At 52.5% G+C, this 25,901-nt stretch overlaps 1 long non-coding RNA gene across 1 annotated transcript; it reads right to left on the bottom strand.

Annotated features, from left to right (window-relative positions):
- Positions 1-714: 714 nt before the first annotated feature.
- On the bottom strand, positions 715-23,880 carry LOC117312916 (uncharacterized). The gene is made up of 4 exons (XR_004527327.2): positions 23,592-23,880; positions 14,994-15,079; positions 5,990-11,718; positions 715-4,457 (listed from the first exon to the last, which is right to left on the bottom strand). It is a non-coding gene; the product is annotated as an uncharacterized lncRNA (long non-coding RNA).
- Between the last annotated feature and the right edge of the window lie 2,021 nt (positions 23,881-25,901).

Genomic DNA, 25,901 nt, shown 5'->3' with positions numbered 1-25,901 from the left:
ATCTATTTTGTCATTTCAATGGGATTTGTGGTGGAAGATGTAAATACTGCAGCCTGCCATTTTGAACTGGAAGAGCAGAGTAAAATTCAAGTGGATTTTGAAATCAGGAAAAATGAATAAAATCCAAGGAACCTCACCAACGCAGATTCTTATAGACCATTCAGCTTACTGGGGGCAGAATAACATTTTGAAATAGGAACCGACTGTATTTGTCTGATTCCCTGTGCCTCCTTGCCCTTCTGTCAGAAGCAGCTGTGGCCTGAGAAAGAGGAGACGCAGCAAAGAGCCAGGTATTCGGTCCTCGACGTTTTGAGCTGCCAGATGGGGTGTTCCTGGGGTACAGGACAACCCTGGCTGCCGTGGCTGTCCTTCCCCACCCAGCTCCGAGTGCTGGACAGGGTCAAGGCCTCAGCCAGCGCTGGGAAGGTGCCAAGAGCAGAGGGCTGTGATCTGGCGTTTCTACTTCAACAGTCAAGGCTGTCCTGGCATCAGGAATGTTGCTTCCAAGCCTCTGCTTCTCCTGGAGCTGGAGGCCTGCCGGGGCTGATGGCTCCCGGGAGGTCCTGTCACCACCCTCTGGGTCCACCGTTGGGAAGCTCTCACTTTTTGTTCTTCAAGTGGGTTTGGCAAATCCCCTTGACCTTCCTCAGGAAAACTGGTGGTCCGTGTGAGTCTTAACCCCCAGTGTTTGCTCATTGCAAGGTTTCTGATACCTTCTGATCTGTTTCTGACACCTGCACACGTGGCTCTGGAGTGAGGCTCCTGGCCCGTTGGTATTAGGTGTGTGTGTCCAGGGGAGATACTGACTCCAGGGTGATGGGTGACACGCCAAATAACTTGCCCAAACATACTGACATCTACAACAATCTGCAATTTCCATCAGTACAGGGTCACCAATGCAGCGATTCCAGATATAGATTCCATGACATGGAGGAATTTATCATTTAATAAGGGTGGCATTTCAGATAAGTAGGGAACATTGAATACAAGATTTTGGACTATTGGCTACAGCTATAGGGGAAAAAAGTTACCTGAAGACTGGCCTCCCTTTCCATGTCGTACCTCGAATAGATTCCAGCTGGATTAAAGATTAGGTGTAAGAAAAGAAGACTGCAAAACTGCAGAAGGAGATATAGGAGAATGTTTTTGTATTCTTGGGGAGGAGAGGATATTAGGAATGAGATAGAACCAACAGTGGTGTCTCGGAGGTTAAATGCCACAGAGATTTATTTCCTCCTCGGGCTCCACGTCCAACATAGGTCAGCAGGGTTTCTGCTCCGCCCAGACACTCAGGGACCCAGGCTGCTGAGACGCTACTGTCTGGGATAGTATAGCAGGGGAGAAACACCGGAGAGTCACACACTGGCTATTCTATATTTTGGCCCAGAAGTGACACGCGTCACACCTGCTCAAAGCCTATTGGTCAGAACCAGTCATGTGACCCTGCAAGGGCCTGGGGTAGTGTGTGGAGCAGGTTGAACATTTTTGAAGAGTTCTGCCACAAACTCTATCCTAATACATTAAGACATCAGATGGAATGGATGATTTTGGGGGATGTGTACATCAGCAGAGTTGATCCAAGAAGTAAGAAGTCGAAAGAGACGCATAGGAAGAAATGGAAAAAAGATTCTAAGAATTCCCTGCAAGAACTGCGCCCCATCCCGGGTGGTTTTATTGGGAGGATATTGAATGTGTTTCTCGGGGGCGGGGGGCCAAGGAGAGATGCCCCCAGAATCCACCAGGGGCTGCACGCCATGTGTGGAGTGAACAGAAGTGCAGGTGGCTCTGGAAGCCAGGAAGCAGGAGGCAGGAAGCGCCACAGCATGGCTTTAGGGGAAGGCGTGGATTCTACCCCTGCCCTCCAGTTATTGCCGCTCCAGTGAGGGCGTGCTCCCGGCCCTGCCCCTTCTGTAAACGGAAGCTGATTACCTGGAATTATCCTGTTGTGGTTCATTTTATGTGTTAAGTTGTCTGGGCCACAGTGTCCAGATGTTTGGTCAGATGTTTCCATGAAGGTGTTTTGGGATGAGATTAACATTTAAATCTGTGGACTTGGGCTTCCCTGGTGGCACAGTGCTTAAGAACCTGCCTGCCAATGTAGGGGACACGGGTTTGAGCCCTGGTCTGCGAAGATCCCACATGCCGCGGAGCAACTAAGCCCTTGAGCCACAACTACTGAATCTGCATGTCTGGAGCCTGTGCTCTGCAACGGGAGAGGCCGCGACAGTGAGAGACCCGTGCACCGTGATGAAGAGGGGCCCCCACTCGCCGCAACTGGAGAAAGCCCTCGCACAGAAACGAAGACCCAACACAGCCAAAAACTAAAAAAAAAAAAAAAAAAAAAAAAAAAAATCTGTGGACTTAATGTGGGTGGGCCTCACCCAATCAGGTGAAGGCCTGGAGAGAACAAAGACTGACCTCCCCTGAGCAAGAAGGAATTCCGCCAGCAGCTGGCCTTTGGGACCCGGACTGTAGCTTTGCCCTGGGTCTCCAGCCTGCTGGCCCACCCTGCAGAGTTTGGACTTGCACCTTCACAACTGCTTGAGCCAATTCCTTTAAATAAATCTCTCTCATGTATATCCTGTTGGTTCTGTTTCTCTGGAGAACCTTGACCAATAGAACCATGGTCTACTTGGAGAACACCTTCCCACAGACCATGGGCAACAGGGGAGAGGTGATTCCCCACTAGGAAACTGGAATGCTGTTGCAGGCAGGGAGCGCGGGTATTCTGCAGCCAAAGAAGATCTAAAGAGAGCAAAGAGAGACGGACGCTTGTGGAGCGTCAGACGTAGCAACCTCCTCAGAGGCGTGGCCAGCTTGCAGTTCATTGTATGAAGCTATTGGAATCACAGAAAATAAGGGATGTTATTTATAAATATATATATTTAAAGTTACGAGTCTTTTTGTCAATCCTTGGACATGGACACGATTCAGTCGTTAGCTATCACGCTCGTCTCGGCACCGTTGAAGCTGCATCTCCACGCTGGGGGCGATGGCCCTGCGGCTGTCACAGCTGTGCCCAACGGGGGCAGGAGCAGAGCCCACACGTGTGTCTCCCGAAGGTAGAAATGGACCTGATGTTCCCTTAGAGGGGAGGGGAGGATTCCAGGTGCTGGTGAACCAGAGCCACGTGGCTGTTCATGGGAACAAGGTCTGCAGAAGAAGGTTTTGAAAGGTAAGAGGTTCATTTCAGAGCCTCCCTTATAGCCCGGAGGCATGTGCCTCTTTCACCAGAACAGAGCAGAGGAAATTGTCGATGGATAGCTCTCCCCGGACAGCTGAGCAAACTGAGGCTGCCAGGCTGGGCGCCGGCTTGCTCTTTGATCAAAGGTCCTGGGCTCACTTCCCATTTCCCATCTTCCTGCTCTCAGGACACCACGACCTCTGTACTGTGCCACTGAAGACGGGTAGAAGGGAAGGCCGGTGAATCCAGTATAAGCCCCTGTTCAGCCTGGATCACTGGGAAAGAGAGGAATGCAGAAGAGGGAAGGGAATGATGGACACGGTGATGATGAACACGATTTGTGTGCACATTCCACCAGCATTGATCTATGAGTCAGGGGCTCTTAACATGCCCCAAATTGAAACTGGGTAAATACTGCCACTTTTTGTTTGCCTTGAGAGTTAGCTGTCTGCAGGCATGTTAGGAAACCATGGCAAAGAGCATTCCAGATGCATGCGGTGCCTTTGAGTTTATTTATTTGTCTCAATTTATTCCAGTTACATTTGAGCATGGCGTGATTATACATCTCACACTGATTGAAGACCATGGCCTGTGGGCAGGACAGGAGGCGGGGGAAGGGCTTCCTAGCTCCATCTAATTTAAAGCACCTTTGGCTGAGTGATGCAGTGAAAAGGATGTGGCTAAAACAAATGAAAATCACAGCAGGATCAAAGTACACGCACAAATGCATTCCTTCTGGAAGCAGCTCCTCTTTCCCTTCCACTCTCTCCCCTGGCCCTGTCTTCTTCCTTATTCGAGTCCCAGTGATTCTTCTGTGGCAAAGCTCCAGGATGTCCTCGTCTCCTCCGAGTGCGACCGCGGTTTCATCTGTGACTGATGGGGCGCAGGTACAGCCACCGCGGGCTTGAAGGAGCTCCGAGGGCCTTCCTGATCTCATGGTGGACACGTGAAGCGTGACGTCAGTCAGCCCTTCCTCTGAGCAGTTCAGAGACAGAGACGTTGGGAGGCACTTGTTTGAAGCACAGCTGGAGGAGTCCACGATGTGATCCGCAACCCACGGCCTCCACCCCCCTCTCCAGTGCAACTGCGCCGCTGCTGTGCAGGATTTCATGTGGGAATCGTGGGGAGCGACGGGATCCCAGTATGGCCCAGTCCTGCCACACTTCACATGCTGACGACAGAGGCTCGGAGGACACTTCCACTCAGGGTCACACGGGAAGCACATCCGGTCTGGAGGCAGGGGGTTGCTCAGACTTCCTGGTTCCGGTGACAACTCAAAGGGGCGCAACACACGAGGGGAGCCTTAGCCCCACCCCCACAAGTGACACATCACACACACACACACACACGCACCACACACATACTACATACACACCCATACATACACCCCACACACCACAGGCACACACACCACACACCCCTTCCCTCGGCCCGCCTGTGGGCGCTTCTCCTGGCACCGCCTGTGGTCCAGAGGAGCCCTGGCAGCCCCACCCGTGCCATCGCTCACAATCTGAGAGACTCTCTCCTGGTCGCACGGATCTAACCTCAGGGCAGGACCTGACTGGCCCTGCCTGGTCACATGCCCAGCCCTGCACCAATCACTGCACATGGGAAGATGGAGCTCTGTGATTGGCCCAGGGAGATCACGTGCTTACCCTGATGCGATGAGGGGCCAGTGATTGACAGTGCCTGCAAAACTGTGCGTGTGCGTGTGTGTGTGGTGTGTGAGCGTGTGTGGTGTGTGTGTGGTTTGGTGTGTGAGCGTGTGTGGTGTATGTGTGTGTGTGTGTGGTTTGGTGTGTGAGCGTGTGTGGTGTATGTGTGTGTTGTGTGTGTGATGTGTGGTGTGATGCGTGTGGTGTGTATGGTGTGTGTGTTTATGGTGTGTGAGTGTGTGTGGTGTATGTGTGTGTGTGGTGTGGTGTGGTGTGTGAGCATGCATATGGTGTGTGTGTATGTGGTAGATGGTGTGTGCTGTGTGTGTTTCTCTCATTTAGCGAGGGGCTCTGGGTGGAGCACAGCGCTGGCCGAGTGTCCGGAAGGTTCTTTCCTGCAGTGCCGTGTGGGTGGGCGTGGAGCCCTGGCTGAGGAGATGTCACGGATGGCCTCTGATGAAAGGGATCGGGGCCAGCGTGCTGGGGAGGCAGCTCATCTTGTCACGCTTGTGTGCAGCTTTGAGTCCCCGAGGCAGGGAGATTTATCAGTGTTTCCTGCACTTATTGGTCCAAGAAGACCTCTCTTTCCTCTCGAGCAGTAGAAAGGAAAATGAAGCTTTAGGATAATTTAAACTGGAATTTAGGAAGCCCTGTCATCTTCCAGATACAAATCAGCAATCTGCTCGGGCATTTTGGGGCAGATTCCCTCCCCAGCACATGTCCTGCCCAGTCATTTTCGACCAAGCCACCAGCACCTGACCCTGAGTGTGAACTCTCTGTGACTTTGTTTGTGCTGTCCCCTCTGTCTGGAGTGCCCATCTCCCCAACATCACTGACTATTCTTCTGGGCAGCCCTGGCCTTTGAAACTGGGGTGACCTTCCCTACCTGCTCACAATACACTGGGGAGGTACACCTCACGTACCAGGGAGTTCCCTGCATGCTCGAGCCCCACTGTGTGCAGAGCACCCCCTGCATCCTCCATCACCACCGTGCACCAGAGCACCCCGTGCATCCTCCATCACCACTGTGCACCAGAGCACCCCCTGCATCCACCATCACCTCGTTTCTTCTAACACCCCCAATCTCAGATTCTGTGGTTGCAGCAGAAAGAATAATCCACAATTTGGTGAGATCAGTTGTTGGACTTACTGTATCTGGAATGGGATCCGAAAATTTCCTGAAATCCTTGTAGTTTTGGCAACACAGTGCTGAACAAAGTATTTGACATGGGACCTGTGCAAAAAGATTCCAGAACAAAAAGAAAGATAGAACATATCATACAACAAATAAAGAACATGGTTTTAAAGTTTATCCAGAAAAAAAATTTAGAGAGATATTCAGTACCTTGCACACACAAGACAAATAAAGAAAATATGGACTTTCTTTAAGAAAGAGATGAAATATAAGATGAAAAGATGCTTGAGAGCTGATAAAGGAAAGATGATAAACCAATAGGCAGTTGCAGAATTTAAGTTATTATTAGAGCAACAAGGACTGGAATTACTACTCTAGACAAAATAAACAGTGGGAATACAAAACAAACAGAAACAAAAAGCTCTGAAATTGAGGAATCAAGAGCTGCTGGTCGGTATGAACAGCCAGCAAGGGGATGCAATGAGAGGAGAACTGGTTGTGTGAAAAGGAGACCAGACCGAAAGAGCGGGAATAATATTTTGAAGCTGTAATAGGAGAACAGTTTCTGTGACTGAAGAAGGCACAAATCTACATTTTAACAAATTGTAGGGTGTCCGAGAGAACACTATTAATTCCATCTGGTGCCAGGTGAAGCCCCTACCTGTCCAGGATGAGGAGTAGAGTCTCAGGGATCCAGGAATAACACGAGTTACTTAGAAAGGGAACCTGGGAGGCTGGCATCAGAGTTCTCTCGAGGCCGGATGACAAAAGATAGTTGGTCAATATCCACAGGTTTTGAGGGTAAGCATCTGTGAAACCAAGATATTTCCCCTGCCCATCCCCAGCTTGTGTAACGGCACCGGAAGACATTACCCCCCCACAGGAGGACTCATGTCCCGTGTGCCTGCTGTCTCAAAGAAACAATTCTATTGCTATTGCCAGGACTAGAAGGTCTGTTCTAACCAACCAAAAGACACTCAAGGCATCCACTGGAAATGTGGATTGGGGAAGGAGAGGGCAGGCAGGTGGTGAGCACAGACTCCATTTAAACATCACATTAGGTCTGAATAACGGTAGTGTGCTTCACATCGGAACATAAATGTTGTCTGGACTTCTAATCTAATCAGGTCTCCACATGGCTGATGGAGATTGTCAGAGGCCACCAAGTGTAAGATACATCTTGATCTCAGAGGTGCTGAGAAAGAAAAAGCATTTCAGAATGGAAATGGACTACGCGTCTCTTTGTAGGACTTGTCACGAAACAGTTCGCTTCTCTTGCAGACTGCAATCTTTCTGAGCTTGAGTATGGGGCTGATTTAGTTTTGTTTATTGCTGTGCCACCAGCAATAGCAGAGCCTGGCACTTAGTAGGTGATCAATAAGTGTTTGCTGAAAAATACGAATAATCATTAGAAGATAAAAATAGCATCTTAACTCAAATGGTTAGATAAAATTCTCAGAGCACACCACCCAAAAATAGGCGAATGGGGGAAGTGGGGAAAGTGTACTTATACTAATTTCTTCATATTATTTTGTTTCTGAAGATCATACACTCAGAAACACAGGTTGAGGTCGTCTATTTAAAGGTGTAAAAACAATGGCAGCTAAAACAACCACGCTAGATTATACTCTTGCAAACTGTAAGAGAAGACAGAAGATAGGAAAAAGTAAACAACGTAGCAATAAATAAAACAATGCAAGGAGACTGCTAGGAAGCATGTAAAACCGGAGATCTAGATACATCCCATCTCCTAAAGTAAGACCAAATGTATCCATTATATTATAAATGTAACCTTTAAGAAAAAGAGTCTCAAGGTGGCACGTAGAACAAACCAGTTGTATATTAGCTCTCAGAAAGCTGGACATAGATTAATAAGAATGTTTGTAAGTAAATGAAAAAGAAAATAAAAGCAGAAATAAAGTAGGGCTCTCACACTACTCCAGAAAAATTGCGTCAAAGCAGGAATATTAAACTGCACGAAGAGGGTTTCTTTTCATTGATGAAATGATCAGTCCACAATCAAGTTATACATTTTCACAAAACTGTATATAATATATAATGCAATATCAATGTTTATTTGAAAAAGGATCAGAAATACAAGGAGAACTTTTCACACATGCAGTTGTGGGAGAAACTCTGCCAGTTGCCTCTCAGGTCTTGATAGATTATGTGGACAAAAGGAAAGTGGGCTTAAGGGTGTTCACTGCACCACACCATTCAGAGTGCAGGTGATGACACGTGAAATTCTTTCCCCCAAATCAAGTTAAATTCAACGGAAACATCCACCAGCCAAGATGGGTGGCAAGTCTGATATGAGATTTTGGAAAAACTGAAGCCTCACCCCCTTGAATCTGGGTCACAGGGGAGAGAGCCCTGGTCCTCTGTCCATTGGCTTCTGCAGCTGTGCCCTGCCCAGGTCACGTCCGTCTACCTGAAGTCTGCCAGCTCCAGCTATGGGTCTGAGGCCTTGAGTACACTGTGCCACGGGCTGCCCACAGCCCTTCTTTGTTCCTCTGCTTCTGGGTGCCGGTGAGGACCTGTGTGTTAACTTGGGGTGTGGGCAGTGGCAGTGCCCCTTCTCCCTCTAGAGCAAAGCTTTCTTTCCTCTCCCTTCTATTCTCAGGGGGGATGATAGCCCAGTGGGAATTTTGTGGTCTAGGTAGGCAGGCTCAGAACCCAGACCCACCAAAAGGAGCTTGATATATTTACAAAGGCAATATCTGGGTTTCCCTTTCCCGCAATGGGCAGTGCCCCTACTAACTTGAGAGAAGTCCCTCCTTGCTGCCACTTCCTACCCTGCATTGATTTAAGTGAATAATGTAAGATGGATCTAAAAGTCTACATTGTAACTGTACCCTGAAGATGTAGAATGACCCTTGTTCTATGTGTCCTTGGATCAGCGATAAATCCTAAATGACAGAAATAGCACAGACGGTGCTCTCCCACTGCAGAGAATGAAAATACAAATTAAAGGACAAATTAGAAACAGACAGAAGACCAACTTCTTGCAACATTTAAAACAATCATCTGATGGATGAAAGAGAGAAATCAAAGCAGGAATAACAAAATATTTAGAAAAGAATGGAAGAGAAAAAGTTATGTTAGAGCTTATTGGATGTAGCTGGAACTGTACTGAGAAAATAAGTTTATAATTTAAAAATTGTCAGAGGGAATTAAGAAATGTCAAGAGAAAAAAACCCAAGGAAAGCAGAAGGACTACAGATAACAGCAGAAGTAACTCATTAGAAAACAGAAACAATAGAATTGATAAACGGAGGTCAAGAGATCACTCTATAGAAAAAGAAAAGAGAATAAACTACTAGCTAGTTAATCAAGAAAAATGTAAGAAAAACATGAATATATTACATGAAAATAGCCTCAGAGAAACCAGTATTTGAAGAGAATAATTCTTACAACTCTATGCTGAAAGAGTTTGAAAATGTGGCCAAAGAGATTAATTTTCTAGAAAAGTATATATCATTAAAATTAATTGAAGAAGTGCTAGAATATTTGAATGTGCCAACATCTATACAAAATATTTGAGGAAGTTGGAAGAGTTGCAGCAACTTAGTGTGGCTTTGTGTGTGTGTGGTGTACGTGTGTGTGATTGTGTGTGGAGTGTGTGTGAGTGTATATATGTGTATGTGTGCTATATATCTGTGTGTGTGAGTGCAGGTGTATGTGTGTAGTGTGTGTATGTGTGTGAGTGTGTGTGGGGTGGGCATGAGTGTGGGTGCTTTAGCCTCCTGTAATCCCCCTCAGGCTTCCTAACTCCTTCAAGTACAAATGATAGTGATGTTGATGATGATGGTAATTATGGTGATGATGATAGTGGTGATGATGATGGTGATGATTATGATGATGATGGTGGTGTTGATGATGGTGATGATGGTGGTGATGATGGTGATGGTGATGATGATGGTGATGATGGTGATGATGGTGATGGTGATGATGGTGATGATGTGGTGATGGTGATGGTGATGATGATGGTGATAATGATGATGGTGATGGTGGAGATGATGGTGATGGTGATGGTGATGGTGATGATGATGGTGGTGGTGGTGGTGGAGGTTAAGTCCTAGGTCTTTTGGGGATGGCCATGCTTTGTTGGTGGCTGAGTTGGCTAACTGCCACCGTTGCCCTCCTTGCCATGCAGGATGAAGCTGGGTTGCAGTGTTGCAGGAGTGTGGCAGGAGACTGCCCTGTGGGATGCCAGGGCTTCCTGCTCTCTGACTTTGGGCAGGGTTGACAGTTGGAGGGAGAGTAGAAGGGGCAGAAGGTGAGGGAGGCCACCTGGCTCCCTGCTCCACGTGCGGCTGTCATCTGGATGCACCCTCCTACTGATGGTCTCGGCCTTGGCTTTTCCCTTCCAGGAAAGACCGTGGCCCAGCAGCAGGGCGTGGTCAGCAGCCTTCGGGGTCTGTCCCTGGTGGAGACCCATCTTGTCTGGTCAAGTTCTTGGTGACTGAGAGGCCAGCATGGCCACCCCTTGCTCTTGAGCTCCCCACAGGGCTGGTTGAGGCTGCAGTGGGCCTGTAACAGCTGGATTTCACCTCTGAAAGGAGGCCATCTGCCTCCTTAACAAACACCTGGCACCTCAACTTCATCTCAGCTTCTGCTCCTGCAGATCCCAGCCTGGAAGCCAGCTCCCTCTCTCCAGGTCCCATGAGCTATCCCCACGCCCCTTTCAGGACTTGGGTGGCATCTTCCGGTGGTTGTTAGAATAATGTGGAACACTCTGCTACCTCTACTGCTTCTTTTAAAAGTTCTGCTTGTATTTTTGTAGATCGTTCCATAAAAAATGCTCCTCAGGTTACTCAATCGGAGATGTCCTCTGTTACCTGCCAGGATCCTGTCTGGCATACAATCTAAATAGAGCATACACCAAAAAAAAAAAAAAAAAAAAGGTGCACTTGCTGAGCAAAAGCTGCTTTAGGACCATATCCCTAGGCAACCTCCTTCCCTGCCCTGACTGCTGCCCTCAGACCATCCTCTGTAGAAATTCTGGAGCTGTCCCTGTTGACAGAGGACGTGTGGTTAAAGATGCAGGACTGCGCTGCCCCTTCTGAAATCCCGCTAAGTGAGGACTGGTGAGGACAGAAGAAAGGAAGAGGGACATTGGCGCATGAGAGACGTTAAGAACGTTGCGAAGCTGGAAAGTGGACGGATAAGTGGTGGATGGTCAGCAGATGGGAGGGTATCAGTTTGAGTTTCTGCTGGGCGGGAAGCAAGTCCATTCAGGCAGCTGAACCTCGGGGTCCCGGGTGCAGAAGGCTGGTGGCTCAGGATGTGTTGGGAGGGGGACTGGGTGATGGTGGGACAGAAGCAGCAGGAAGATCCCTGCCCAGCCCCCTCACCGACAGTCACAGCGAAGGCGTGCTGAGGAGGTGACACCAGGGCTGGGGCCATTATGTCAAGCTGGCACGATGAGTGGTGAGAGGCCCCGGCCCCTAATGCTTGTGGCCAGGCTTTGGCTCCACATGTGTGGCTGCAATGCCCGGGGTGTCCTGACAACCACCCAGGACAGCCTTAAACTCAGCAGGAGGGTCAGCACCTCTCACTGCGTACAGGCCCCAATGTCCCACATCAGGCAGGTCTCAGGGGATGGTTGGCCCTTGGCTCTGCTCTGAGGCCCCCAAGCAGGAGTCAAGCATGGGCTGGCGCTTTCTTCTTGTCTCTGTTTTTATTCCCCACCACCTTTTCTTCCTTGCCCCTTTTTAAAAAGAAGCAGGTGGGGAGGGGCCCTAGGGGAGAAAGGGAGAAGGTCACTCCAAGTGTCTTGGAAAAGACATGGTGTGGACTCCCGTGCCCAGCGCACCCACAGCCCTCTGCTGCCCCGCGCAGCAGTAAGAGGAGAGAGAAAGGGCCTCTGGACAAGGACCAGTCCTGGTTCATTTGGAGAAAGGGAGGCCATTTAAACCGTTCCCAGCACTGTCTAGCAGCTCTGACGGGGCTGCACTTTATGTCCTTAGATAGTTTCTTCACGTACTATAGTCCTGAATGGCTAACTCAGCTCCGGGTGCTCACGGAGCAGGAAGGACTCTTGGAACATCGGCTGCCTCTGAATCATACATTGACTTCCTAAAAATGGTCTTTGGGGTGGCGGGGGGCGGCCGGCAGCAGAATGGTGGGTGGGAGGAGAGCCCAAATGGATGTGTGCTTCATAAACAGCGTCTCTGTGATGCTCTGGGTAACTGCTGATTTGTGAGCAGCTGCAAAGTAAGAGACCCCGCCATGCGAAGACAGGATCCTTAATCTGCGCCCCCCTGACCACAGAGCTGCCACATGTGCACCAGTGGCTCTGGGTCAGGAAGAAGGCGGTCAGCAGCAGGGAGACCCCAGGGAGGGCGTTCTGTCTGGGGGCAGGGAGGTGGCTTCCTGATGGGGCAGGGGTGGCCCTCAGCACAGGGACGCCTGGGAGGGGAGCTGGGTCACCAGCTTGTCCTGGTGTGTCCGGAATTTTATTGTTTTTAAAACTGAAAGTCTTGCATTTGGGGGACCCCCAGTCCCAGGTCATGGGGACGAGTCGGTCACCCTGGAGCTGGTGGGGTGGTGACAGTGGAGTGGCTGCCCCAGGTGTGTGTGGGGTGTGGGCTGGGCTGGGCTTCTAGAAGGGGAGGAACAGGTCAGGGTGGGTCCCTGAGGGCTCCCGCTCGAACTTGACGCGTTAGACTCCAAGTGGGTAAGGTTCAGAGCTGCCCTGTTCAGCTTGGTGTAGAGTTGGCACTTTGAGCGCAAAGGACGTGCATTTAAAGTTACACTTTAAGGTCCTGTTTCTGGCATTTCGTAGCTCGTCCAGCTTTGTACAGCTTGCCTGGGGGCTGGGCTCTGTGCTGGGGGCAGGGGCCTGGCACATGCCTGGCTCTGCCCTCCTCTGTGAGAAGGGGGGGCAGGTTCACCTCTCTGGACCTCAGTTTCCTCCTGTGTAAGGTGGGGCTGGATTCTGCACACAAAGGTGCCGTCCAGAGCAGCCCTTTCTGACTGTCACCTGGGTCCCCTCTCTGGTCCCGGCTGGGGTCCTTGGGCCCGCACATGCTGGGCTCCGGTCTGTGGCCGGGCCCGGCACAGGGCAGCTTGGTGGCCTGTCTGGCCTCCGTCCCACCTGCCTCCCTCCCTTTGTCCAAGCTGCTTCCTCAACACCTCGTCCAAGAACCAGCAGAACTGACCGCCTTCTTGCCTCTTGTCCTGGCTGGCCTCGGTTCCCTGTTTGTCCCCTCACGGGGTGAGATCCTTCCCAGGGCCCTTCCTCTCCCCTCCCGTGACCTGCCGTCTCGGGGGAAACTGTTCCATCTCCAGGTGAGGCAAGCACGTTTTTCTCAAGAACTATTAACCTACAGAGAAAAAAAAATGTTGAGGATGGTAGAAATAAGGTGAAGTTAATTTAGGGTTTAGCTGTACTTTTAGAGATGATCTCAAGTGTTTTTCTCATCTGTTTTTCAAATTAAGAACTGGAGGCATTAAAGTAATCTCCAGTGTTATCCGGAGGGGTGGTGAGGGCCAGGCCTGTTGTGTAAGGCACTCTGCATGGCGGCTTTCCGGAGATACCACAGCGCCCTGCGAGAAGGGGCTTTGAGGTTCGGTTCCAGCTGCATTGGGAGGCGGGGAGGCAGACTCAGCACCCAGCATCACCCCTGGGCGCCCCGGCTGCTGGGAAACAAGCCAGGGTGGGAACGAGAGCGTCCCTGGGTCAGCGCCGCCAGCAGGGGGACCGCGCAGAGCACACACGCCTGCTGGCGCTTAAATCCATACGCTAAGCGCTTCGGGCTTTATATGCTGTGGGACTCTCAGCCCGGCAAAAAACCCTTTACTAATTCACTGTTAAAGCCATTTGCCTTTCGACTGCTTGCATATATGATCCTGAAATATGTCTTTGCTAATTGTGGAAGGTAGTGACAGTCAGCAGAGCTCGCTCCCCTCCAGGCCGGTTGCCCCATCGTAAAGCTGCCGCGGTGGTTTTGCGGTGGCTCATGAGGGCGGAGGGCGGAGGGCTCACCCACCTCCGCTGCTCGGGGCCCACCTGCTCGGGGGCGAGGCGACTCCGGAGGGTCAGAAGCCTCAAAGTGTTCACAGGAAGTGGTAGGGAGGGGTCCCCGAACATGCGAGCATTTCTCCTGACAGTGGAGGGGCCCCTTGGAAGAGGGGAAAGGGGGGACAAGAGTGGGTGGGCTGCACCTTTGCCACTTCGACCTGGAGCAGCGCCCTGGTCCCTGAAATCCTCCTGGGGCTGGAGAGACGGCGCCCTCAGGCTACGAGGTGTCAGGCCAGCCATCCCCCACGAGCCAGGGGGCCCCCGAGGCAGCAGACGCCACCTAGCGAGCCCTTCACGCTCCTGGTGGCTGAAGGCGCGCCCCTGGCATTACCACACTGGGATAAATGGTATCGGGCCTGGGTACACAATTTGTGGGACCCAGGGCAGAATCAAAGTGTGGGCCTTTTGTTCAAAACGTCTTCAGGCTCTCCTGACAGGGACAACAGGGCATTACACCAAGCGCAGGCCTTCTGAGCAAGGGGCCCGGCGTGGCTGCCCAGGTAGCACACCTGGTGTCACTGTCATCTTCCACCTCCTCCCACCTGCCCAGTTTTTAGGTTAAGAAACAGGCGTGGAGAGTCCTGGTCCCACTGCTGTTGGTATCAGAGCTGGGCCAGGAACCCAGGCATCTGACTGCGGAGTAGACCCCAGGGTCTCCCCACACCCCCAGCCCTGAGGTCGTTGGGGTATTCTCAGGAAACATAGGGGGCCTGAGCATCTGTCACCCCCAGGAGACACCAGCATGCTTCCCCCACTGTCCCTTCTCCTTCCATCGCACGACCGCGCTGGGAGATGTCGCCTGCCGGGCTCAGCGGACAGTGCGCTAATGCAGCGTTCGGCTGTTACTGACTGGGTGCCTTCCCGGTGCCAGACCCTGCGGGGAGCTGGGGACGCGGCTGTGAGGGGGGTGGACGTGCTCCCTGTGCCGAGGAGCTCCGGTCTCGGAGGGAGACAGACATCGCTCAAGGGCTTACAGAGTTATTTACTCACGGTTGTGAAAGAGCTGGGAAGGGTCCAAGGGACAGCAGGCGTGTGGTGATGCTCTCCGGAGCCTGGCCGCAGGGAGACAGGGCATCCTGGAGAAGGGGAGGACAAGCACAGGGGGCTTGAGGGAAGGCTGTCAAGGAACAAGGTGCCTGGTGCGGTCCAGGAGGTGACGGAAGGCCAGAGTGGCAGGGGGTGGGCGAGGGAGGGGCTCAGGGTGGTGACATGAAACAGGCGTGGCTGGCAGGGGCCAGGGTGTGAAGGCCCTGGTGAGAACGTTTCATTTTTTTCTTGGAAATGAAAAATGAAGAACAATGGACAGAAGATGCCCTGATCGCATCCGTGTTTTCTGAGGCTCCTGCTGGCCGCAGTGTGCAGGCGGGATGGAGCGGGCTAAGCGGGACGCCAGGAGACCCAGGAGAAGGCTACTGCACCAGCATAAAGCTTGGTGGACACCAACAGGGGCACACAGAGCCCTCAGACAGCGTAGGGGAGCAAACCAGTCCAGGTCAATCCCTGCTTCTGGGATGAATGAACGGGGGGAAAATCCAGCAGGGGACCTATGATGTGAACCGGCAACTCCTATGACCTCGAAGACAAGGAGAAGACAAGCCTCTCTGAAAACACCGTGTCTCCTTTAGTTGCTGTTACCTTGGATTCTACCTGGAGGGCACGTATTCCATTTTGATTTTACTATCAGTTGCCGCTTTGCTTCCGGAAAGCGCCAGGACTCTTCGCGTTGCCACCAGCAGTGTACGGAGACCCCTCTCTCCATATCGCTCCCATGAACATGTATTCCGGATTTTTTTATTTTTAAGTTTTTTGTGGGCTGATGGGTGTAGTGGTGTCTCTCTGTTGCTCTAATCGGCTTTCCCTGGCTCCTAGTGATCGTGAGCACCTCCTCAGGTGTGTGATGGGCATTTATTCCGATTCCTTTCTTTTACCTGTTCATAGCCCTTGTCCGTTTTTCTGTTGGATATTCGGGTCTCTCTTGTGAGTTCACCCTCACTGTATATTTTGGGCACTTACACCTTACAGGTCATCTCTGTTAAAAATATATTTTGTACATTTCTTCTTTTCTATTTTTTGTGGGATCTTTTGCCATATACATTTTTTAAAAGTAAACAAAGTACACATAAAGACAGAAAAGTATACACATTATAAGTGTTCAGCTTGGTGAATTTCGACAACGTGAACAGGCCTGTGTAATCATCACCTAAGCAGGAGTAGAATGGTACAGAACACCTCACCCCCCTCCGCCACATCCAGAGGTTAACGCCCAGAAGGAACCTCCGCCCTCATTCCCAGCCTCACAGATGAGTTTCTGCCTGCTTCGGGGCTTTCTATAAATGAATCCATCCTGCCTGCACTCTCTTCTGAAGATGAAATTTAGAAAATGCAGTAAACTATAGAGAAGAAAACATGGGTTAATGTGGTTTAATATATTTTTAATATAATGTTTTGGCCATTTCCATGTTTTTCTTCTGTGAATTTCCTGTGAGGTCTTTGCCTCTTTTTTTTCTATTGGAAGCTTGCCTTTTAAAAACTGTGTTAAAACACCCTTTTCTAGAGTAAGCTATTAACTCTTTGTCATCTTTGTTACCCGTATTTTTTCTTGATTTGTCATTTGTTTAATCTTATCACTTGAGGTACAGACCCTCTTACATTTTAGGTAATTTTTTCCTCTGCTATTTGTTTTCATACTTGATAAGATCTTACTTACCAGTGAAGTCAGTTAAATATTCAACTATATTTTCTAGAAAATTGTCATGGTTTCTTTTTATGTTTAGCTTTTCCATCTATTTGGAATTTATTTGGGGATATGGCTTGGAGTGAGGCTCTAACTTAAAGTTTTTCCCATTGAGTCAGTTTTTCAAACACCATTAGTTGAGTGTTTCATCCCCTCTCTAGCCATCTGTAATGCTTCTTTTTTTTTTTTTTTTTTTTGCGGTACGCGGGCCTCTCACTGTTGCGGCCTCTCCCGTTGCGGAGCACAGGCTCCAGACGCGCAGGCTCAGCGGCCATGGCTCACGGGCCCAGCCGCTCCGCGGCACGTGGGATCCTCCCGGACCAGGGCACGAACCCGTGTCCCCTGCATCGGCAGGCAGACTCTCAACCACTGCACCACCAGGGAAGCCCTGTAATGCTTCTTTGATTGTATATTAAATTTTACTAATAGGGTCTTTTTCAGGTGTATCTTATACCCACCATTGGTCTATTGATCTTTACACCCTTAAGTTACTGTTTTTATTGTTGTAACTTTCTCATGTGTTTTAATATCCCAAATGGCAAGTAACCCTCACTGCTCCTTTTTCCCCAAAGTCTTAGGTATTCTTATCAATTTATTCTTTCAGGTAATCTTTGGCATCATTCAGTTGAATTTTGGGGGTGGCATTAAACTCATGAAAATTTGGGGAACTCTAACTTATTTAAAAATCTAATTTACACTTAGAAGCACAGTGTGTCTTCCCATATTTTTTCCTTCTCCTTCACATCTTCCTTAAGTGAATCACGATTGTTGTTTACTGCTACATTTCTCCCACTGGTGACCCGTCAGTACTCTGGGGGCAGAGGCAAGATCGTCCAAGATGCTTTTACCCTCAGGAATGAACACAACACTGGGTGTGTTGCTGGGCTCATACAAACGTCCCCTGAGGACACACGTAGGCACATACTAGAAACTAGTGTCCTGAGCTGTCCCACTGTCCCTCTGTCCCTCTGGGGAGGCTGGGCGTTTCCACCTGGTGAGGGAGTCCTTTGTTTCCCCGGCTTTCAGGAGGCACCTACCTGAGCTCTGTGGGCTGCCTGGAGCCCACCCAGGGGTGAGGGGAGGCTCTGGGCCCACCGCAGCCAGCAGAGCTCCACAGTAATTTATTCTATAAATTAGGTTGCTGCGTAAGATTTCATTTTACGAATGATGCCTCTGCTTATAAATATTTGAAATCTCATACCTTAGTGCAAAAGACTCAACGTTTAGTAATGAGATTAAGAGCCCAGATCCAGGAAGGGAGATATGTACAATCTGGAAATTCTTCTGGCAGCCCCGGCTTCTACCACGTGGGTGGCCCTAGGATCCCCTTACACATAAAACCTCAGCGCCCTTGAGCTCTTTGAAAGGGAAGTGGGGGTGATGTAAGTGGAAGTGATCGTGAGGTGTCTCTTGTTCCCCTGGAACATTCCAGTGGAGCAGTCTCCTGTTGGTAAGGAAGAGGGTGAGGATAGCTCTGGTGGATGGGTGGTCTGGACAACATGAGGTCACCCAGAGTCTCCCCTGCCAGCGATGGAGGTGGAAGCAGTGTCTTCACCTCTGCAGAAGCAGCAAATGAGAAGATCCTCTTTTTAAAAATATTTATTTTATTTATCTATTTTTGGCTGCGTTGGGTCTTCGATGCTGCGAGCGGGCTTTCTCTAGTTGCGGCGAGCGGGGGCTGCTCTTTGTTGTGGTGCGTGGGCTTCTCACTGCAGTGGCTTCTCCTGTTGCGGAGCATGGGCTCTAGGCGAGCAGGCTTCAGCAGTTGTGGCTCGTGGGCTCTAGAGCGCAGGCTCAGTAGTTGTGGCACGTGGGCTCAGTAGTTGTGGCTCGCAGGCTCTAGAGTGCAGGCTCAGTAGTTGTGGTGCACGGGCTTAGTTGCTCCGCGGCATGTGGGATCTTCCTGGACCAGGGCTCGAACCCGTGTCCTCCGCATCGGCAGGCGGATTCTTAACCACTGTGTCACCAGGGAAGCCAAGATCCTCTTTTTCTGATGGCTTCAGAGAGCATGTGTGTGTTTCCTGGAGAGAGGGGCAAGTTCACAACAAGAGCCCGATCCTTTTTCCTTCCACCAAAGGAATTTTCATTCTTTATCTGCTATTGGGGCCGAGTTCATTTCCGGCAACACGAGATCGGCAAGCCCAGGGGTCTTTGAGGGGTCTTGCTTTTGAAAGGAATGCAGCCCTTTCCTCTCTCTTCGCTTCAGCCTGCCCTGATAGGAGCTGGCTCTTCCCTCTTATGAATCCTCCAGAGAAATGGAAATAGCAGCCCCAAGTCTTAAAACAAAGCCCTTTGATCTAAATGTTGCAGGAAATAAAACACCTTTACAGTTATGGAGTCCAGACAGGGATGCATTTCCAGGGGTCCCTGAGCGGTGCTCCTGCCTTCGCTCGTCAGGGCAGCATCCCCAATCCTGACTGACACGGCGAGTCTTCTCGCGCAGCCTGGCTCTCCTCCCTGTGCACAGACATCTGTGAGTGATTCCATGGGCGATGTGCACCCTCGCGGCCCACGCCCCTTTTATATCCTATCACTTATCGCCAGGACGATTGTTGCAGCCTCTGATGCCTCCCCTACCCCGGCCTCTTCCCGCTCAGATCCGTCCTCCCCCACACAACAGACACGCTGTCTGAAATCCGTGTGAAGTGTAGACACTGCCAGAATCAGCTGCGGAAAGGCAGCCGGAGCAGGGGCCGCTCGCCAGGCGCTGGCCTCTGGGTACCGGGAGCCGAGCTGATTCTGATTAGGGCTCATCCAGCATCGTGTTCTGTCCACATGGAAAGAGAATTCTGTACAGGGTGCCCCCCAGCCCCAGCCCCGGGCATCTCTACTGGTCAGGTAGCAGGTACCTGGCTGGCATGGGCTGACCTGTGTCTCCCCACCGCACCAAGTTCACATGTAGAAGCCCTGACCCCCAGCACCTTGGCATGTGCTGCATCCTGAGGCTCTTTACATAGGTTAAGTCAGAATGAGGTCACCAGGGTGGGCGTCCTTATGAGAAGAGGGGACGAGGACACAGACACACACAGAGGGAGGGCAGCCATGCACACCGCAAGGAGGGAGCCCTCACGAGAACCCCGGTCTTGATCTCAGCCTCCAGGCTCCAGAGGTGTGAGGAGACAGGTTTCTGTTGTTTAAGCCGCCTGGTCTGTGGTTCTTTGTTAAGACGGCCTGCACTGACTAACGCCCCGGTCAACTAGCCCTCAAGAAGTTCCTCAACTTTCTGAACGTGTACAAAGGATTCACGGAGGTTTCCTGAACCCTCCCGTTCCTGGGGAATGTGTGTACAGCAGTGTCAAGGATTATGGCATGAACTCCACAGCCCCTGGAGCTGTCTGGACGCCTCTAACAAACAGGCTCTGCGGGGTGAACCTCGGAGGTTTGATTAGCTGGTCTGGGGGGCGGCCTGGGCTTCGGGCTTTCACCAGCCCCCAGGTGAAACACGACTGATGTTTCATCCGGGGCCGGGTGGAGGGCGGACGCTCTGGAGGACATTGCCTGTGTTGTGCGCCAGTTCCCAGGTCTCCCCGTCAGGAGCCCGCTGTCCCCACAGGGGTGACCGGGACCTGTCTGCCAGCTGGACACTGTCCTCCATGCGGCCAGACCTCCCCGGTGGCCTGTGTGTGCGAGGGGCTCTGCAAGGGGACTGAAAACGCTTGTTGGCTGGAAGACTCATTTCCCCTGCTGCGGGAACAGTGTTCTCACAGGCCACACACGCAAAGTTTAAAAAGTAACCACTTTATTGGGTGTCTCCAGTTTGTGAGAGATTCATTGAGCTCCACACTTACAGCCGGCACCCTTCTCTGTCTGTATAGTGCACTTTAGTAAAAGGTTTCCAAAGGTAATTATTATTTCTCTGTAACCAAGTGTATTTTTGGAATCAAGGCTCCACGGAGCCTGATAACTGAAATGTAACCGAATGTCTTCCAGATTGACCCCGGTGTTTAAACCTTCAGTTCAGGGGTCCCCTCGAGTCTCCCCAGGCCGGGTCTCAGCTTGGCAGGTACAGGGGTGGGGAGAGGGGTCCCTCGGATTCTCCGTGTCTCTGCTGGCCTCCCTCTACGGGCGGGCATTGGGCATGCATCCCAGCTGGGCTGTCATCCTGCCAGCAGCCCGGGTCCTGGCACTACCTGTAAATAAATCCCAGCCTGGGGGCAGGGGCGGCAGGTCTCTGCATCCCCGGCTGGGATGGGACAAGGTGCGGTGTGAGAGCCTCGGAACGCGGCTGAGGGCCAGCTGCCTGGGAAGCTCCTGCTGAGGGGAAGGCGGCGAAGACGTGGTGGGTGGACCAGGTGGAGCTGAGGGCCACGGTGACGGCCAGCACGGCACAGGGACACCAGGGGTCCCCACAGAGAGTGTGCGGACAACCGTCAGAGGGGGGCACCGGTGTGGTTTCCGCAGCCCCTCACCACCCTCTCCTCCCCAGTACTCCCCGGCCTGGAGAACCGTCGGGGTGGATGGGCAGAGGAGGGACAGGTGGGGAAGCAGACCAGCCCCTCTGCTCTGCCCGGCTGAGGGTCAGGCCTGAGCTGCGGGTGGTGGGAAGCTTTAAACGGGATGAGAAGTTCAGGTTTTCATTTAGACCCGAGTGGACTGGTCGGGTGGGGAGGGAGAACCGCCGGCACGGGTGCGAGGACAGTGCAGCAGCTCTGATGCCCCCTCCCTGTCGCTCATGCAGGGCCCAGTGGCCCCTGCACCTCCGCATGGATGTGGCCGGGTGCCCCCTGCCCACGGGATCCCGGAATCAGAGACCCCAGCTGACCGCGCAGCCCGTGACCTCCAGAGAGGATTCCGGGGGTCCCCGCAGACCCTCCACTCAGCACCCCTGCTCCCTGAGCCCCGTCATCTGCGCGGAAGCCCGGGGGGCCTCCTGGGCCCCCTGCGGATGGGCTCAGCGCCGTGTGTGTGAGCGGACAGGCCCTGCTGAGAACAGAGGAGGGGGCGCCTTCACAGCAGCCCGACCCACCGACGGGCTCTGTCCCGATTCTCCTGTGTGTCCCAGGCCCTGGCTGTCCTGCTGACGTGCTGTGGGCCCTCTGGGCACCTGGAAGCTCTGACTCCGAGCGCTGCCCACGGCTGAGGGTGGAGTTGGGGTCGCGCTTCCCCCAGGCTGGGTGGTTCGTGGCCCAGTCTGCCCGGGCGCTGGGTGACACCCGCTGCGGACCTCCTCCCACCCCCATCCCCGCTCCTCTGCACTCTCGCTGCTGTTGGGGGGTCATGTTTCCCAGGACAAGCCAGCTGGACGAGCGCTCCACCCCCGGCGCTACGTTCTCCCTAACCTGGATTAAGTCATGCTTTGTCCCTGGATCAGCTGGCACTGGGCAGCAGGTCCACGGCCTGCAGGCTGCCCTGGCCCTGGGTTCCCCACTGTCCCACAAGTACCACAGGTCCCGGGGGTCCTGGGGGGGCTGATCTGCTCACCCGGGGCCTCCGGGGCTGCAGCTGCACCCTGTTCTGTTCCAGCTTCCAAGGCCTCTTCTGGGAGCCCCTGGGGGCCTCCTCAGCCCTGCCTTCTACCCTGATCTCTCTAACAGGTGGGGAGGGGCTAAAGAACGCCCCCCCCTCCGCCGCCCACCGGGTTGGGGGAGGTAGGAAGTGCCAGAGTCGCAGGCCAAGCTGCACGTTTGGGCTCTTCCTGATTCTCCTCTGCTTCTCTGCTTCCAGATTCTCCTCTGCCTCTTTGCTTCCTGATTCTCCTCTGCCTCTTTGCTTCCAGATTCTCCTCTGCCTCTTTGCTTCCTGATTCTCCTCTGCCTCTTTGCTTCCTGATTCTCCTCTGCCTCTTTGCTTCCTGATTCTCCTCTGCCTCTTTGCTTCCTGAGTCTCCTCTGCTTCTTTGCTTCCTGATTCTTCTCTGCTTCTTTGCTTCCTGATTCTTCTCTGCACCTTTCATCTTTATTAAAATATTTACAAAACCAGCCCACTATCCAGAGCAGACTTCAGAGCCAGAAGAATTGAAATATAGCCCCTGCTTCCTCACTCACCTGCTGTGTTACCTGGTACAGTTCGCTTGGCCTCTCTGAGCCCCTCTCTGCCTTTTTAGGAGATCATAACACTTCCTCAGGGCGTAGCTGTGAGGACGAAATTAGATCTCACGCCCCAAGCACTGAACACAGGCCGCAGCCATATGCTGGGGCGGCATCTGCTCAGGAATCCTGCTTGGCCAGGAGCAGGGGGTTAAGTGCACGGACTGAGCTGCTATCAGGGTCTTTGAGGAATAGAACAATGTGGGGGGCATTTAGTCCTCTACGGATAATTTCTTCTGAACAGAAACAGTGTGTGAAGCCAAAGAGAGGGAGACCTCCCTTTCCAGAAGCGTGTTATTGAAGCCAAGCCCCGGTGAGGTCTGCCCATGTGTAGGTGCCGGCAGGCCGTGTGGCCTCCCATGGAGCGCCCTCTGCAGGGCCACCCTTGCCCCCACTTCCCCACCGAACTTGACCTCGCTCGCCTGCCCGCCGGGGAGGAAGGAGGTGACTTTGTAAGGCTTTCTCTTTGGAAAAATAAGAGCTGTGGGGAATGACATTAATTTAAAAGCTTTTAAAGAGTCAATTCACCTGTGAAAGTGCTCCCCAGGTGAGAGCCTTCCTGTGTGGAAAACAGCCCGGTCTTTAAAAGGATTTTAATTAATGTTGCTGAGAAACGTACCAACGGCACTTAAGGCTGAAAGCTCGAGAGCTAAGGTGCCAGCCAAGAGTTTTATGACGGGGAGCGAGTTGTCTTAAAGGCAGTTGAAATAATATTCCCATGCACTCAGCCTCAGCGCTCACCTCTGGTCACGACCAAATATAAGTGCCAGAATCCTTGGCGACCTGACTCCCAAGCCCCCAGACGACACAGCCTCTGCCAGGACCTACCTGGTTGAACTGCAGAGGTGTTTTCAGGGACACGGCTCCTCCTCGCCCTTTGGGGACACACCTTGCTGGGCCGCCCAGCGCGGCTCAGATCTGACCTGGATCTGATCCGTCGTCCAGCTGGTGCCAAAGCCGGAACTGGACCTGGAGGAGGGGCGATGGAGGGCGAGGGATGCAGATCCGGGACGGCCCATCCGGACGGTGGGCTTGAGCTGCAGATGGTGGAGTGGTCGTGGCTGGAGACCAGGGGCCCTGGGTGTGTTGGAGCAGCGCTGGTGGCAGCAGCTCCGCCCCACGGATGGCTGTGCAGTGACGTGAGACGTGCCTGCGGCTGTTCCTCCTGGGATGGTTGGCCGAGGGGCTGGGACAGGGCGGGCCTGGGAGTCTCTCTTCTCTGAGCCAGGGGTGAGAGAGATGGTCTCCAGGCTGTGGCTGCAACATTCTAGGAGGTGTCGGGGTCTGGACTGGCCGGGAAAGGCCTCCTGCTTTCCTCACGGTGGGTCCTGGGGACCGGCCTGGGCCCAGCGTGCCAAAGGCTCTCCTCTTTATTCACGTTTTACTGTTTCCTGGAGAACTCTCCCCAGGATGAAGTTACCTTCCCAATAAATTCTTACCACCACTTCTTGCTTCCTGAGGGACAGCACAGCTCAGTGAACAAAAGCACGGAGCCAGAGGGCACAGGTTCAAATCCTGGCCGTGCCACTTACTAGCTGGGTGACCTGGGGCAAGTTACTTCACCTCTCTGTGCCTCAGTTTCTCCATCTTTAAAATGAAGACAAGAATAGCAACCCCTTCATGGGGTTGTGGTGAGAAATGAGTCAATATAAATAAAGCCCTTAAAACAGTGCCCAGAATGTTGTAAGCAAGCACTTCAGTCCTGCTAATGGCGCTGTTCTGGAGAAAAGGGAAACGTGACCCGCAGCCCAAGGCCCCCATCCTGTGACGGAGTGAGAGAGGGGATGTATCAGTCAGGGATGGGCTAGGTCAAGTGTGGTAACAAACACACCTCAGATCTCAGCGGCTTAAGCAAGATCTCACGGCTTGAGCAACAGACACTCGTTTGCCATTCACCAGGCCGGCCACTTGGTGAGGCGCTCAGGCTTTCGAGGCTTCCCTGTCTGGACCCCGTGGGCTAGGGTGGCACGGGAAGTGGGCTCATTGAAGAGCCCACTCACTGGCTCTTCAATGCTTCCTGTGGAGGTGACTCAGGGTGCTTCTGCCCACATCTAATTGGTCAGAGTGAGTCACGTGCCTCCTGCCTTCCAAATCTACCATGTGGCCGGCCAGCGGGAGGAGAACCAGAAGCGCCGAAGACCTAGTGCCCCAGGCCCCGCCCTTCAGCTGACCAGGGGCTGAGCCTGGGGGCTCACTTAGGCCTTGCACTGTGATGGCCCCTGTGCCAGGAGGCAGTGCTGGGGGCTCTGTGGGTCCCACCTGCCCCCTCCTCTCAGACCCAGCAGCCTTTCTCCTCCTTCCTGCAGGTACCCTCACCTCTCCCTGTCTTCCTGCTTGCCAATCTCCCTTCTGATTCATCGTGTACATTGCCTTTCCGATACGTGCATCTGGTCCTGTCGCTTCTGCTATGGGCTGGATGTTTGCATCTCCCCAAGTTCCTACGCTGGAACCCTAATTCCCAATGTGATTATGAGGGCCCCATATGAGGAGGTGGGGCTTTTGGGAGGTGAGTAGGGTTATATGAGGTCATGAGTGTGGGTCTGTTGCAGGAAGGGGGACCTCTTCCAGGGCCCGAGAGTGGGCTCTTGTCTAACACTCGGAAATGAATTGTCCGAGGAGACACACGTGCTGACAAAGCAGGGGACTTTATTGGGAAGGGGCGCCCGGGGGGAGAACAGGAGGGTGAGAGGACCCAGGAGGACTGCTCTGCCGCGTGGCTCCCAGTCTGGGGTTTTATGGTGATGGGGTTAGTTTCTGGGTTGTCTCTGGCCAATCATTCTGACTCAGGGTCCTTCCTGGTGGTGTGTGCAGCCAACATGGATTCCGGCGAGAAGGATTCTGGGAGGTTGGTAGGACATATAGACTGGTGTCTACTTTCTCTTTTTGACCTTTCCTGAATTCTTCCAGTTGGTGGTAGTTTGTTAGTTCCGATTTCCTTACCTCCTGTAGTAAGAGAACTCACGCAAGTGGTTACTGTAGGGCCCGGCCAGGGTGCGTGGTTTCAGCCAGTGGTTCCCTAACAGGTCCACGGTGGGATCGAGGCCCTTAGGAAGAGAGGAAGCCCTCCCTCTCCCTGTACATGAGGGCATTAAGGAAAGGCCATGTGAGGATGTGGCCAGGAGGAGGACTTTCTCCAGA

Source organism: Tursiops truncatus, chromosome 7 (assembly GCF_011762595.2).
Source record: "Tursiops truncatus isolate mTurTru1 chromosome 7, mTurTru1.mat.Y, whole genome shotgun sequence".
NCBI classification, from domain to species: domain Eukaryota; kingdom Metazoa; phylum Chordata; class Mammalia; order Artiodactyla; family Delphinidae; genus Tursiops; species Tursiops truncatus.
This window is presented reverse-complemented; position numbering and strand designations above follow the sequence as displayed.